The sequence below is a fragment of the Cupressus sempervirens genome, chromosome 10 (genome assembly GCF_028749045.1).
Source record: "Cupressus sempervirens isolate cs-2001-9-10 chromosome 10, ASM2874904v1, whole genome shotgun sequence".
Classification (NCBI taxonomy): domain Eukaryota; kingdom Viridiplantae; phylum Streptophyta; class Pinopsida; order Cupressales; family Cupressaceae; genus Cupressus; species Cupressus sempervirens.
Window position 1 is genome coordinate 989111094 of NC_143127.1, and position 17170 is coordinate 989128263.

General features: G+C 34.2%; 1 pseudogene; it reads left to right on the forward strand.

The window, feature by feature from the left end:
* Positions 1–8696: 8696 nt before the first annotated feature.
* Positions 8697–9208, forward strand: LOC149537283 (heat shock 70 kDa protein 5 pseudogene; annotated as a pseudogene).
* The last annotated feature ends 7962 nt before the right edge of the window (positions 9209–17170 follow it).

The window sequence follows — 17170 nt, forward strand, 5'->3', positions numbered from 1 at the left end:
CTACAGATGTGATTTTCAAACAGCGATATCTCCCTCATACGAAATTGTTTTTTCGAACAATTTTTTTTGTTTTGGGATAGGATTTCATGATCTACACATTGGTGTAGGTGGTTTGAGATCTCTATTCTTGAATTTTTCTACAACTTGAAAATTCTAATTTTTGCCACTTTAAATGTTTGTACGAGCTCATCTAGACACAATCAAGTTCCATTTTTTTGAAAGTGTATATTTTTTGTCTACTTTCTAGATCTGAAATTAGATTATGTGTTCTATGGACAGAAATATTACTTTCAAAAATAGGCCCTAAATTGGCTATTGTAATCGCACTAAGTAAAAAGAGCCCAATTTGTACATTGTGGGGAAGGGAGCATTTTCTTATGTATAATTTACTTTAGAATAAGACCCTTCTACTTCTGTCTTCTTCTTTCTCTCAATAGTGGATCCATCTGTGACCCATCTCACACCACACAACTATCACACCTAGAAGACACAAATGACACAACTTCTCATGTCAAAGGGCTTATGGTCATGTTGGAATGAGAATCAACCTGTTCTTACATGAGCTTTCGAGGTTCTTCATCATAGGAACAAAATGGATGAGGCCATGGGATTGATTGCACTAAACATTTCAGACAATCTACTATTTCACTTGGATGGTTTGACTACTCCACAAGCTTATTGGTTAAAAATCAGACTTTGTTTGGCCAAGTGAATGAGTTTCAGGCACTTCAACTAGATGCAGAGTTGACTTCTTTGACACCTGACAGCTTTCCCACCATTGAGGACTTCTTGATGAAGTTCAAATCTTTGTGTACACTTTTGTAGGGATAAACCAAGACAGATGATGAGTGTATCTTTTTTATACTCTCAAAGTTGAGGGGACAGTATCAAATCTTCTCTTCCACTTTTTACTCCACTATGGATGCCTTGGGTGATAGACACAGGATGCCTTCATTTGAGATATTTTGTGATCAATTAACCCATGAACAGTCCAAGATCACTCAAATGGATTTACTTTCAAGTTCACAATCATAGGCATTGCTTGTCAAGGATACACAAGAGTAGAAGTTGAAGCAAATATCAAATCCCTCTTCTACAAGTTCATCATCTTCTAAGAAGAAGGAGAAAAAGAAGACCAAGACTCCTACCTGTTCCTATTGTCAAAAGGATCTCATGATGAGGCACATTGGTTTCAGAAGAGATTTGATGTCTATGAGAAACAAATTGCAAATTTGCAAGCTCTTCTTTAGAAGAACAATGTTTCTTCTCCATCCTCTTCTACCTCACAAGGGTCTACCTTTAAATCTTCTTCCACATCTTCACCATCTACATCAAATCTTGGGAAGGGTCATGCATTACAAGCTACCATTACATCTCCTTCACAGGTTCCTTGGATACTGGATTCAGGTGCTTCTCACCATATGACATCTTCTCAAAGTGTCTTCTCTACTCTTGAGGCTTCTCCTATTCCTCATATTTGCATGGGGAATAACACTACACTACTAGTTTGTTAGAAAGGTTTAGTTCACATCCAGGATGGTATATTCAATGATGTATTGTATGTTCCATCTTTTTCTACCAACCTTCTCTTGATTTCTCATATTACATGCAATGGATCAGGGAAGATAGTTGAGTTCACTACTGATTTAGTCTTTATTCGAGATTGTATAACAAGAGATCTTATTGCTACAAGGGCCATTTATCATTCCACTCATTTCTACACCTTCTTTCACTTTGGTCCACCATCTCCATTGTTGGAGCACACTTCTTCTCTTTTGCAAGAGCATCATGTGGTGCAGTCAGGATACTCAAACCTTTGTATTGTTCTTAAGATCCCTATTTTGATTACCAAACCACATCTAATTGAGGTCTTTTCTCGTCTACATGATTTTTCTTTTGCTCTACCTAATCCTCTAGCTCCATTCATTGAGACTCCAGGTACACTTGTTGCAGATACTATAGTGGACATTCATGATAGTGTCATCACACCTACCTTGGGGATTCCATTTCTAGATCCTCATACTTTTTCCTTTGGGCATCAGCTAGGATTTCCAGTTTCGGCTCTCATTCAGGGGTTCCCTTATTATGTGCCTTTGTTCCTTCTGCATTGGAGTTTCATTGGTTCAATCATTTCTACAGGAGCTCCATCATTCTAGGGGGCCTTTGGTGCCATTTCTATCTCTCATGGGGGGGCTAGTTGTACTTATGGTTTTGAGTGGGTCTCTTGACTCTTTTCTAATGGAAGTTTTCCTTGGGGGGATTGGTTGAGACCTTCCTTCCTTCACTTCATGTTTTTTTTCTCTTTGCATTGTACATGGGTACCTAACATGGCCTCATTGTCAGGACCCATTCTCCATTTTCATCTTAGTTTTGGGAGCTTAAGGCATTCCCCTAAGTTGCACTTAACGGGGGGTGTTAGAGTAAATAATTATTTATTTATTCTATTTACGTAAGCTTACTTAGGTTAATGCATTTATTTAATATTTAGTAGTGATGAGTTGTTGACAACATGGGAGTTTGTTCCCTTCTAGCATGTTCCACTTTTTTGTGGAAGAGTACTTAGTTGTCAACCTTATCTTCTACCTCCTTCCAACTTGTTCTACAAGCTTCCTTGAGGCCTTTATAAGTTGTCTCTCTCTCATTTTAAATTTATCCATTCACATAGCAATTTCATTTTTCCTATTGTGAAATATTTTCTCTTGCTTTGTTTCCTTCAAGCTCTTGCTCCTTAGGTTTCTCTTCGGCAAGCTATTTGCACTACAAGTGATCTTAGTGACTATGGAGTTGGATTTTATCAACTCCTATAGAAATGGGTAGATATATCTACCAATTGGAAAATAAAGTTGTACAATTTGAAAAATGATTTGGGAAAAGAAAAGTAGGTAGGCAATTAGCTAGCTTAAAATTGTTTCTCCTCCTCCCCCTATGCCACCTTTCAACACTATGCCAATTTTGGAAATTCCAAGCATGCCTCAAAGCCATATTTATACATAGCTAAAGAGCTTGAAGAAGAAAAAGCCAAAATATGGTCAATACATATGGAACTAGGAGTCCAACATGAAGATAGAATCAAGATTATCATTTTGTATCTAGTGGACAGGGTAGGTTGGGTCCTTTTCTACTTGGATTTTTCAAGATTAGTGGAAGTGTAGAATAAATTGAATAATAATGAAGCCACCTTAAGACCAATTGTGAGTAAGTGGATCAACATGGATAATGCCATTACAAGTTTATGTTGCTATGTTATTGATCACTCTAATGATCAAATACAGAAAACATTTGATCAAGCCAATGATCTCCTAGATTTTGATCATAAGAGGAATCAATTACAAAGTAGAATAAATAATTGTTTCCTAAAATATCTTGGAAAAGGTTTTAATCTCTTCCCTCATGAACTCAAAGGGATAGGAAAAAAAAAAAGAAAAAAGAGTGGGCCAATGATTTAAAGGAATTAATGAGCATAAGGCTTAACAAAGTAGTAAAGAAAATTATATTTGGTTTGCTAGAACCACTAAGGAAATTGTACAAGTACAAATATTTTTTGATTTTTCCAAATAAGATTTTGGTGAAATAGAGAAGATTGGTAAGGATATCCTAAAGAGAGAATAAAAAATATTGAGCTTCAACTGGCCAGATGACACAATTTTTGACAAGTGGATGGTAGATTATTCCCCAAGAATGTAGATGTTGAAAATGGTAGTTGAAAGGGAGAATGTGGACAAAGAAACTACCATAGAAAAAGTATAGCTAGAAAATAAAGTAGTTAAAATAGAAGAAGGAGAAAGGGAGAAACAAAATGCAATAGTGGACAAGGCCACTCAAACTAATGATCTAGAAAAAGAGAAACCAATAGTAATAACTATGTAGATAGCAGAGCCTGATACAACACTTGTAAGCCAAGTGGTCCCATAGCTCAGAGAAAAAAAGATGAAACATGATCAATCATTAGTTGCAATGGATCTACAAGAAACTACTACAATAGAACTAGCCCCACCACAAGACAATCAACAAGAAAGCCATTATATTTCAAAAGGAAGATAATCACCATTTTTTGTCTTTTCTTGTGCATCTTTGTAATAGTGATAGTTTGTCTATTTGATTTTTTTTTTCCTAAGGACAATTGTCCTTTCCCTCTAGACCTAAAACTTTGTGCAACTAACACTATATAAGTGAGTTCCCAAGGCTAGAGGATGGTCCGAGTTTCTTTTATTGCATGAGTCATTACAAATTTTAAGTCGGTCCATGCATACTGTAAATTAATTCCAAAATTGAATACAAAGTTATAGTTGTTGGTCTATTGTGTTATTTTTTATGGAGATAAACATTGAATTGTATAAACTTTAAAGAAAATATTTATACAAAAGTTGAGAGTTGATTTCATTCCAGACCATGTCTCTTTCCTTGTCTTTATTTTGTTCTCTAAAATTCAAATAGCAAATTTTATTGAGTTTCAATTGTAATTCACTATGAATTAGATTTCATTTTTATTTTGCTAATGATCTAATGGATTAAGTAAATTCTTAGTGCAAATTGAAACAATATTATGGTTCTGGGTAAATATATGATGAGTATAAGATCTAGAAGTGAATATAGATAAATCTTTACACAAATTGTTGAAATAAGATCTAGAAGTAGGTGTATTGTCTCTATGACTTTAGCCCAATGGATAAGCCGCTGTTCATCCTTTTAAGTTAATCTAAATGGAATGTTTTGCATAATGTCAAATACTATAATCAATAAATATTTTGTATTTATGTTAACTAAAGTGTAAAAATGTTAGTCTAAACTTGATTTATGGTGTCTAGGGTTTGGTAAAATAACTGGTTATCATCTCCTAAGATCATTAGAGTAGAAGAAGTAAGGCTCAATTATTTTTTGTCATTGGAATTCATTTTATGAATCTTGATTTAAAGAGTAGATAAACTTGAATTCCTAAAGGTAAACCTACCTAAATATTGTAGAATTCAAAGTAGAGAAGACTTTGATGTCTTGTTAGTTGGCCCTTTTTGATTTGTGGATTTCCTATAATGGTTTCTAGTTAATTCCTAGGTTTTCTCACATCATAAAAGGTGGTTGAAATAACTATTAAATCAAGAGCCAACAAGAACTATATAAAAAGAGAGATTTGTTATTGAAGGATAGATGTATCCAAGAGGGGGATCCTATTACTAAAGAAGGAGATATTCAATAAAGAGAATCATAATGAAACTAAAGATATTAATCACTCATGTTAGTGAAATATTTTGGAGTGTATGTTAACAAAGTCATACATTGAGATATTTAGTTATTGATAATATTGAGATGTTGCCCTCAATGCCAAAGAGGGAGATTTTTGGAAACTAACAATTAAAAAAATTGTTATTTTTCCATTGATGTCAAACATATTGGTAAGACATATTGCTACCTAATATAAATGCCATATCTATCTAATTGATGAAGTGGATTTGAGAAATTGTCCATACCAATAGCACCTAGAGGAAAGGATGAGTTATCACAAGGAAGCTACAATGGACATTTGATTAGTTATACTTTGATAAGACAAAGTGAATGTTTACATCAAGAAATCTAAACTAAGCCAAGAAATAGAGTAAAAGGTTAAGAAATGCTTAGTGATACTAGTGTCAACTGAGCCATAGTAAGTGTCGAGAAAATCTAGTGTTGACTGAGCATCAATGTCGATCGAGTAAGATAGTTGATGTTGACCCAAAAAATTTATAGTGACCGAGTAATTTAGTGATGAATTATCAAAACTTAGTGATTTCTGAGTAACAATGACAAGAATGAATTTGAGGAAATTGTGAATTCTAGCTGACTCAGTTGATTTTTTGGGAGATGTAAACATTTTTTGAAGATAAGATTGATTAATTGGATTATTAAATTCAAGGTGAGGATTAGGAAAAGTCCTAATAGATGGTTTCCAAAAAAATTTCTAGAGAATGATCAAGAAGATGGATAGATACAATGAATCATGTTGAACCTAATTGTAAACCCTAAGATCTACGATGACCATGGAAAATGGTGAACCAAGAATTACCTATTGAAAGAGGTATAGAGCTAAACATAAAAGGATAGACCGAGGAGTGTATAGAGAAAGGTGGATCAGAGATGCACAAGTTTGAAAAAAGTGTGTGAGTGAATGTGAAGCTAAAGGAGATTGCTTGCATAGATGCTGCTGATATTGATAAGTGAATGTTAGCAGATGGCTTAAGTTTTGTTGAAAGAAGAAGATTTGACTACTTGAAGGGTTGCCAAGAGAATCAAGAATAGAGATGACAATGGAGAGATTATTAGTGAATCAACACATGAACTGAACAATGATTAGAACCTCCAAAGCAATTTCTTATCATACAGATCTAAACCTACAATTTTCATTCTAATCATTATAAATAGTTTGTATTGAAATCCTTATAACAAAGGTTGACCTAATAGTCATTTGAAGGACTTAACAGTTTGTGTAAATCCTTTAACAAGGTGATATTCTAAATGGAATGATTAAAGTCCTCTAACAGGGTGATTAAATCCTCTAACTGGGTTACATTTGACACTGTGTATTGTAAACCTTTAATAGAGTTGGTTTCTAACATAGCTCACTTCAAAAGAGTGAAAAAGTGGTGACATGTTGCTAGTTGTTTTTCCCAAATTAGGTTTCCACATAAAATTATAGTGTCAAAATTTTGTTGAATACTTTATATGTTTTACATTTGATAAAGTTTACATTCAACAAAGTATGTTATGTTTGGGACAATAATTATATTTACCAGTGCAATAGACACCAAGAAACATAAAACAATGAAACTTTTATGTTTAATTGTTAAAATGACACTTATGGACCTTGAGTAACTGATTCAACCCCCACCCACCCCTAGCCACCCTCTAAGTTATTAGAAACATTTTTAACAGAAATATTATTTTGATTCTAAATAAATATTTTTAAAAATGTATCGTTTGTTTTAGGTTCTAAATTCTACAATTATCACATATTAGTACTTGTTACTTGGTAATAAAGTGTTTCAATTTTTGAACCTATTAATCCCTGGTTATGTGTGAAACACATCCCATTTCAATCATTGGAATGGTCATTTTATCTCTGAGTTTTTGTGAGTTTTTGAATCTTCATGTCTTCGGCTTGTTTCTAGCTCCACCCAGCACTTGAAATTTTCAAAATTTGACTTATGAGCCACAAGTTATTGCAGGTTAATGGAGAGACCCAAATTACATGTTTTCAAGTTTATCATTAACCATGAACCTCTCAAATAGGTTAATGACAACTTTTAAATCGCGCATTTTGGAGTAGGTTAATTAACCTCTCCAAAAATGTGTATTTCTTAACCTCTATGAAGTAATTATTAACCTATTTAAAATTTCTCTATGAGAAATCAAACATGTCAATGGGAGTAATTGGAAATAAATGTTTTCACTTATCTTTTGTCCCCTTCTTGATGGTTTAATATCCAACAATTTTTAAGCTAAGGTTGATAGTTTCGAGGATGGCAACAATGGCATGTGAGCTGTTGTTGCTAGTAAAATGCTCTCAATCAGCAGCACGGGAGGATAAAGCTGCATTGACTCATACAGATCAGCATGCATATATTTCTTATCTTTCAACTCTTTGAAGCTAAAACTAACCTCTTCTTCATCAACACTTGTCAGTTGTGATGATCTCTTACCCAATACATTTAAGATTTTAGTGTGAATGGCATCCTCTACGGTCAGATGAGAAGAGAGAAGCTAGAAAAACCATGAGAGAGTAGCAGAAGTAGTATGTTCACTTGCTTAAACAAAAACTCACCACCTTTTCCTTCTTATATATATATATATATATATAATGTCGTTGAACTTTTTAAGATATTCTAAATGAACATCTTCGTGAATTAATCCATTTGAATTATCTCAAAGAAGTGCGATGAACTTGAAAAGAAGATCATCTCTTTGACGACCTTCTACGGAGAATTGTTCCCTTCTATAACTTATCTCCTGATAAGCAAACTCATGGACTACTTCAAGGAAACCATACAGAAGTTTTTAAATGATGCAGAAGGGATTTTGTTAGATGTTTTCATTGCAAGTGCTTTTATGGATATGTACACAAAATGTGGAAGTCCAGACATGGCATGTCAACTGTTCAACAAAATGTCTCAAAGAGATGTGATCTCATGGAATGCAATGATTGCAGGATATGCACAGAGCGCTGATCTTAATCAAGCTTTAAAGATCTTCAAAGAAATGCCTTGACCGGATGTCGTATCTTGGACTACCATGATATCAAGTTATGTTTGGTATGGATTTGGTAAACAAGCTTTAGATTTCAAATGAAGCAAAATGGGATCCAGCCCAATCAATTCAACTATTCTAGCATGATACCCATCTGCACTAAGATGGTAGCTCTGGGACATGGTAAGGAGGTTCATGGTGACATAATTAAGGTTGGTTTTGAGTCAAATGTCTTCGTAGCATGTGAATTTTTACATATGTATACTAAATGTAGAAATTTAAAAAAAAGATTCTCGAACATTATTTGACAAAATGCATCACCGAATTATCATCTCCTAGACTTCAATGATCATTTCTTATAGTTAAGGCAAAGAAAGAATCTTCGAAAGGTTCCTCACAAATGTAAAAATAAAAATGTAGAGATAACAGAAACATTCTAGTCTAGCTCTTTGGGGACTAAAGCGGAGCTAAAGAATAAGGGAAAGATGGTGTTCACATCAAGGTTAGATCCCCCTGGTTTTGATATTGATGATTTTCCCAGGGAATTTGTAGAGCTTCTTGGAAGAGAAAACTTTGGGAGCACATACAAGGTAGTGCTTGAAACAGGTGAATCTTTGGTTGTGAAGAGGCTTAAAGATATGAATGTTTTCATATTGATGCTAATGGAATCCTGAATGTTAGTGCTGAAGACAAGACTACAGGGATTAACAATACCATCACCATTAACAGTGATAAGGGCATGCTGAGAAAAGCTAAGATTGAGAGAATGGTGGAGAAAGCAGAGAAATACAAGGAAGGAAATGAGCATGTGCAAAAGAGATCAGATGCTAGTTACATTTTGGAGAACTATGTCTACAACATGAGGAATACTATCAAGGATGAGAAGTTCAATAAGAAGATTTGTTATAGTGATAGGGACAAAATGCAGAAAAACATAAAGAGTACAATTGAATGGCTAGATCCCAATCAGCTGGTAGATGCTTGTGAGTATGAATAGAAGTTGCATGAACTGGAAAATGGAAAATGTTTGTAGTCTTGTTATCTCCCATGCTTACAAATCAACTGCATAAAAGGGATCATGAGTCAGAAGAAATTTAGGATAGATACTTCATAGCAAAACTCAAGATGGAAATGTGTTAATTCTAAACTATGAATCAATGATGGTCATCCTAAATACTTACAGGGCTTTTCGGGATAGATCAATTGTGTTTGGGTAGATAGAGTTAGTAGCTAGAAGAATTAGTGATTGTATATGTAAAAATCTTTAGGAACTCTAGCTAAAGTTATGTTTTTACAAGTTTCCTTGTATAGGTTAATTTTATTGAGGTTAATTAACCTCTCCAAAATTACATATTTTGGAGGTGGTTATTAACCATGAAGAGGTAGTTATTAACCTCTATGTCTATATAAGGACACCTATTGGCTTTGTAAAGGGACTTTTTGGGCTTTGGAAAGAGGGAGCACTATATTTAGAATTTTGATTAGGAGTTGATATTTGGAAAGTATGTACAAATTTCATCTTTGTAATCAGAAATTCCTCTTAGGTTCTTGGTGCAAGAAAATAAAGGAATGTGCAGTTTGAGTTCTCTTCTGCTAAATCTAAATTGTTAGAAATGTTGATTCTCCTTGTAGTGAGCATTCTCACGGTATGGTGTAGATGTTTATGAATCTGTGGATCAGCATTGTGCTAGTAATAATTTTCAAGCATAGATCTTGATCATTGTTATTAGCAGTTTTAGGTTAGTAGTTCAGGAAAGCTTTGAAGTCATGTGGTGCATTCGTCATCATGAGATTTCTCATCTTTAAGAGTTTGATTCCATCTTTTATTTGAAAAACTTCAAAATTATATCATACGAGGGAGCTGCCCCTCTAAACGCAGAGGAAGGCCACATACCAAGGGCCTCTCCAATTGTTGTGAACAATTTGCCACACACTCCATTGGGCATATTCTATTGTGAAAAATATATTTACTAATAGGTTTTTGGCGACTCTGCTGGGGATACTGAACAAGAAAGATTGACAGTCACTTGTAATGAAGCACAATCGTGCTTCTGCATGAGAGCATTTTTCCTATTCTCCAACTAAACCTCAGCTTTCAAGACACCTAGGAGGATATCATCTTAGACTTGAACACTCTATCTTGGAGGTGTAGATGAAGTGCTCAACCATACCATCTAGTGAATCAAGTTCTTGAAGAAGAAGAAGAATTAGCGAAAATCTTGCAAAGAGCTCCTATTGGTCACAACGTTGTAATCGTTGAAAGAACAGTAGTCATTCCAAGAAGAAACAGGCAAAACCTTGGTCACATACAAAACCAAGTGAATAATAATTAACAACATGGTTGATTAAAGGTACCTTCCCTGGAATGAAGGTTGGAAAATCTATTTGAAGGCAAAAATTTAGAATCATGGTTTGGTATAGGGGAAAAGTTGAAAGTAACTATGATAGCGATAATGATGATGAATATTTTCAATATCCTAAGAAACAAATTCTTGATGAGCCTCTACAAGTCAAATTCTTGAAGAATTTCTATGGTGGTAGGAGGCTGGATCCTAAAATGGTTCATCCCCACTTACTTCAAGTTTTTCAAAGGATTGAAGAAGAGGATGGAAAGGATTATGGTTTTGTTTTTAATGATCAAAAATCCTTTTTGGAAAAAGATTTGAGTATATAAAGATAAAGAAGGCTTTACTAAAAAATGTCTTTCATCTAAATCAGTGATGAAGAATAATAAAAGTATCTCTCATGCACCTCTACCTGAACAAAATCAGATTTTTGTTGATCCTACGCAAGCTAGCTTCTTGAAGAGTTTCTATGGTGGACGAAAACTAGATCTAGAAGAGACTCATCCATCTTTACTCCAAACATTGCAAAAGATTGAACAAGAAGATGGTAAAGATTATCAAATTTTCTCTCACAAACCCAAATCATCTTTAGAAACAAGTTCTACATGTAATTATAAGGAAGAGTTTGACCAAAAAAGTGATTCATGTCAATCAAAGATGGACAGTGTTGGTCAAAAAGGTGTCCCAATTTCCACACCTATTGCTCATCAAAATCATGCTCCCATTGATCCTAATCAAGTTGAATTTTTAAAAAGATTCTATGGCAATGCATGCCTCAATCCTAATAATGTACATCCTTCTTTACTTCACACACTGTGAGAACTTGAGAAAGAAGACCCATGCAAGAATTATTTTCTTGATAAAAGAACATCATCTGATCCAAATGTTAGAAAGGATTCATCTAAATCTTCATGCATGAAAGAAGATGGGGATCTTATGAGTAATGAAGGAGATGTTCAAAAAATAGAATCTATAGAAGAAGAAGGGTTTGCTAATGTATCAAGGCATGAATGTGAAGATTTCCGAATCTAGGAGAAATTATTCAATCATCTCAATCGTAATGAGAAAGAAAGAGAAATATCAAAATCTTGAGAAACTACACAACAAATGATTGAAGATGAGGAAAATGTGGATCAAGGTGAATTTCATACTACTTTTATTCCTTCTTGGTGCCTGGATGCTTCAGATGATGACTTCCTATGTGGATAAAATCTTCCCAATCATCCTTCGATGATCATTCAAGATGACGAATCTATTGATGACATCCACACTTTAGATGTTATGGGACAATTTGAAATCACTACCATTGATGGAGGTAAAAGTAGTCATGAACTTCGTCAAATATATGCTTTCCCTAAGGAAATGGAGACCTTTACATTTGATGATATTGATGAACTTGTGATTAAACGATCGGTTGATGAAAATGTTAAAAATCAGTTTCTAGGAGAAGAAGATGAACCATGTAATCTTAATCCTTTATCATGCATGCCAACTTTCACACTTCATGAAAATTGTCCTGGAGAAGAAATGATGATTCAAGAGGAGATAGATATCATTGAACATATGGAAGATGAAAGCTATATGGATATGAAGACAAGTTCCCCTATTCCAACAAAAGTGAAATTAAATTCCTATGGATCATTCAAAGTCCAAGGAAATCCTCTTTTTGAGTCTTTTCATCAAATAGGAAATTCTATGCTAAAGAACTGCTATGAGAAGAGTAACCATGATGAAGAAAGTAATGAGTTAGCAGGGGATCTCATGGAGGAATCCAATGAAGAAAACTCTTATGATGTATTTACTCCAAGATTGTGCTCAAAATATTTTGATGGTAAATTTCTCTATGAAGGTAATGTTTACTTAAATCCTTTATTCATAGAGAAAGGAATTTCTATTGATGATTATCAAATAGGTGTTCAAGGACAAGGTCCAATGGCTATTACTCCATACATTGCTTTGTGTCATAGATCATATGAAGGCAATCCAATACAATGTTTGATATCTTCAAGTCTTAATCACCAGAAGGATCTTCAGAAGGAAAATTTTGGTATTAATGCAAAGGAAATCAAAGTTATGACCAACCATGTTGAAAATGATATCAGTGTACCTTCACAGTGCCTAAAAATTCAAGATGATAGTTTGGAAGATAAGGAAGAAGAAATAGATCACGAGAAAATTCAATATAACACAGATGTGCATCTAAGTTGGAGTAATATTATAGAAGATTCAAACAGGATCATGGTAATGGAAAAAGAAGAGGGTTCACTAAGCACAAGAAAAGATCAGAAATGCATTGAGAAACTTGAGAATCTTATACTTCAACTCTTTGAAAATGAAGTTATCTATGACATGCAACAAGAACCAGAGTAAATTTTGAATTCAAATATTTTTGATGAAGCATGGTTATTTGGATATGTTCTATCGTCCAGAGATGTGGGGTGTGCTATGAACTTCAGAGTTAGTATTCAAGTAGCACACTTAAATTCTAACCCATGGAAGCTTAAGAATTGCCACATGTTGGTGCACCATGGTATTTATTTTCCCCACCCTATGAATGGATTTGCATGATTATACCCCAAGTCACTGGAGGTAGGAAAACCTACCTTGTACATAGTTTAGTTAGGAGTTTGTGGTGCTTTAGTTTTTCTTTCTGTTGTCCCATTTTTGGTGTTCGTTCCCTCTTTGTAAATTAGTCCCTCAGATGACTCTATTTTATAGCCCAATGGATAAGGCACTATTTTATTCATTCTGGATTTGAGCTTCATCCTTGTCAGTCCTTGTCCCCAAATAGAGCCAATTGTTACTTGGTAATAAAGTGTTTCAATTTTTGAACCTATTAATCCCTAGTTATGTGTGAAATGCGTCCCATTTAATTCATTGGAATGGTCATTTTATCTCTGAGTTTTTGTGAGTTTTTGAATCTTCATTTCTTTGGCTTGTTTCCAACTCTGCCCAACACTTGAAATTTTCAAAATCTGACTTCTAAGCCACAAGTTATTGTAGGTTAATGGAGAGACCCAAATTACATTTTTTCAAATTTATCATTAACCATTAACCTCTCAAATAGGTTAATGATAACTTTCAAATCGCGCATTTTGGAGTAGGTTACTTAACCTCTCCAAAAATGCGTATTTCTTAACCTCTCAAACAGGTTAATGATAACTTCCAAATTGTGCATTCTGGAGTAGGTTAATTAACCCCTCCAAAAATGTGTATTTCTTAACCTCTATGAAGTAATTATTAACCTATTTAAAATTTCTTTATGAGAAATCAGACATGTCAATGGGAGCAATTGGCAATAAATGTTTTTAGTTATCTTTTGTCCCCTTCGTGATGGTTTAATATCCAACAATTTTTAAGCTGAGGTTGATAGTTTTGAGGATGGCAACAATGCCATGTGAGCTACTATTGCTAGTAAAATGCTATCAGTCAGCAGCATAGGAGGATAAAGCCGCATTCACTCATGTAGAGTAGCATTCAGATATTTCTTATCTTTCAACTCTTTGAATCTGAAACTAACCTCTTCTTCATCAGCACTTGTCAGTTATGATGATCTCTTACCCAATACATGTAAGATTTTAGCGTGAATGGCATCCTCCGCGGTCAGATGAGAAGAGAGAAGCTAGAAAAACCATGAGAGAGCAACAAAAGTAGTATGTTCGCTTGCTTAAACAAAAACTCACCACCTTTTCCTTCTTTAAAAAATATATATATATATATATATCATGTCGCTGAACTTTTTAAGATATTCTAAATGAACATATTCATGAATTAATCCATTTGAATTATCTAAAAGAAGTGTGATGAACCTAAAAAGAAGATCATCTCTTTGAGGACCTTCTACGGAGAATTGTTCCCTTCTACAACTTATCTCCTGAGAAGCAAACTCGTGGACTACTTCAAGGAAATCGTAGAGAAGTTTTTAAATGTTGTAGAAGGGATTTTTTTAGATGTTTTCATTGCAAGTGCTTTTATGGATATGTACACAAAATGTAGAAGTCTAGACATGGCACGTCAACTATTCAACAACATGTCTCAAAGAGATGTGATCTCATGGAATGCAATGATTGCAGGATATGCATAGAGTGGTGATCTTAATCAAGCTTTAAAGATCTTCAAAGAAATGCCTCAACCGGATGTTGTATCTTGGACTGCCATGATATCAAGTTATGCTGGGTATGGATTTGGTAAAGAAGCCTTAGATTTCAAATGAAGCAAAATGGGATCTAGCCCAATCAATTCAGCTATTCTAGCACGATACCCATCTGCACTAAGATGGTAGCTCTAGTACATGGTAAGGAGGTTCATGGTGACATAATTAAGGTTGGTTTTGAGTCAAATGTCTTTGTAGCATGTGCATTTTTACATATGTATACTAAATGTAGAAATTTAAAAAAAAGATGCTCGAACGGTATTTGACAAAATGCATCACCGAAGTATCGTCTCCTGGACTTCACTGATCATTTCTTATAGATAAGAAAAAGAAAGAAACTTCAAAAGGTTCCCCACAAATGCAAAAATAAAAATGTAGAGATAATGGAAACATTCCAGTCTAGCTCTTTGGGGATTGAAGCGGAGATAAAGAATAAGGGAAAGATGGTGTTCACATCAAGGTTAGATCCCCCTAGTTTCGATATTGATGATTTTCCTAGGGCATCTATAGAGCTTCTTGGAAGAGAAAACTTTGGGAGCACATACAAGGCAGTGCTTGAAATGGGTGAATCTTTGGTTGTGAAGAGGCTTAAAGATATGAATGTTTTCATATTGATGCTAATGGAATCTTGAATGTTAGTGCTAAAGACAAGACTGTAGGGATTAAGAATACCATCACCGTTAACAATGATAAGGGTAGGCTGAGCAAAGCTGAGATTGAGAGAATGGTGGAGAAAGTAGAGAAATACAAGGAAGGAAATGAGCATGTGCAAAAGAGATCAGATGCTAGTTACATTTTGGAGAACTATGTCTACAACATGAGGAATACTATCAAGGATGAGAAGTTCAGTAAGAAGATTTGTTATAGCGATAGGGACAAAATACAGAAAAATATAACAAGTACAATTGAATGGCTAGATGCCAATCAGTTGGTAGATGCTTGTGAGTATGAATAGAAGTTGCATGAACTGGAAAATGGAAAATGTTTGTAGTCCTGTTATCTCCCATGCTTACAAATTAGCTGCATAAAAGGGATCACGAGTCAGAAGAAATTCACGATAGATACTTCATAGCCAAACTCAAGATGGAAATGTGTTAATTCTGAACTATGAATCAATGATGATCGTCCTAAATACTTACAGGGCTTTTCGGGATAGATCAATTGTGTTTGAGTAGATAGAGTTAGTAGCTAGAAGAATTAGTGATTGTATATGTAAACATCTTTAGGAACTCTAGCTAAAGTTTTGTTTTTGCAAGTTTCCTAGTATAGGTTAATTTTATTGAGGTTAATTAACCTCTCCAAAATTACATATTTTGGAGGTGGTTATTAACCACAAAGAGGTAGTTATTAACCTCTATGTCTATATAAGGACACCTATTGGCTTTGTAAAGGGACTTTTTGGGCTTTGGAAAGAGGGAGCACTATGCTAGAATTTTGATTAGGAGTTGATATTTGGAAAGTATGTACAAATTTTGTCTTTGTAATCAGAAATTCCTCTTAGGTTCTTGGTGCAAGAAAATAAAGGAATGTGCAATTTGAGTTCTCTTCTTCTAAATCTAAATTGTTAGAAATGTTGATTCTCTTTGTAGTGAGCATTCTCACAGTATGGTGTAGATGTTTATGAGTTTTTGGATCAGCATTGTGCTAGTAATATTTTTCAAGCGTAGATCTTGATCATTGTTATTAGCTCATATGAGGGAGCTACCCCTCTAAATGCAGAGGAAGGCCGCATACCAAGGGCCTCTCCAACTGTTGTGAACGGTTTGTCACACACTCCATTGGGCATATTCTACTATGAAAAATCTATTTACCAACAGTACTGAATTTAGTACTCTCTCAAAAGAAATGCTTGATCCCTAATTTAGATTTTTTGGCTTGCAGGGTTTGCTTGAGGTGAATTTTGGGTTGATTGATGTGTTAACTACTATTTCATGGCTATATAAAATATAATTATAGACATCCAATATTTTTTATTGTCTTTTATTTTTCATGTCTTATAGTTATTTGTATATGTTTTAAGGAATATACATTATTTTAAGAAAAATATAGTGGACTTTCAAATCCAGTGTGGTTCTATTATTCTTTTATTAATTTAAAGATATTGTTAACAATTTTATCATAGGAAGGAGCAAACTAAGCATGTAATATCTTGTATCACATAGTACCCATTCACTCTTCAAGAGTCTTTAGTGTTTGGATAATAAAGATATCAACAAAATCTTTTCCATCAAAGTTATGTATGCTTGCTCTTTTACACTCTATATGTTGTAGAAGAAAATCACAGGGACTAAGACTAAGACTAATGAGGACTATACAAAACTATTTCAATTCCTTAAAGAAGAATGGACTACCACACCACTCTCTAAGTAGCTAGGAGGAAGTTTAGATGTTGAGTTGTATGGTTTTAATTAGTTTTTTGGTTAATAGCCAAGATGGTTTTAGACTTCTTTTAATTACCCTC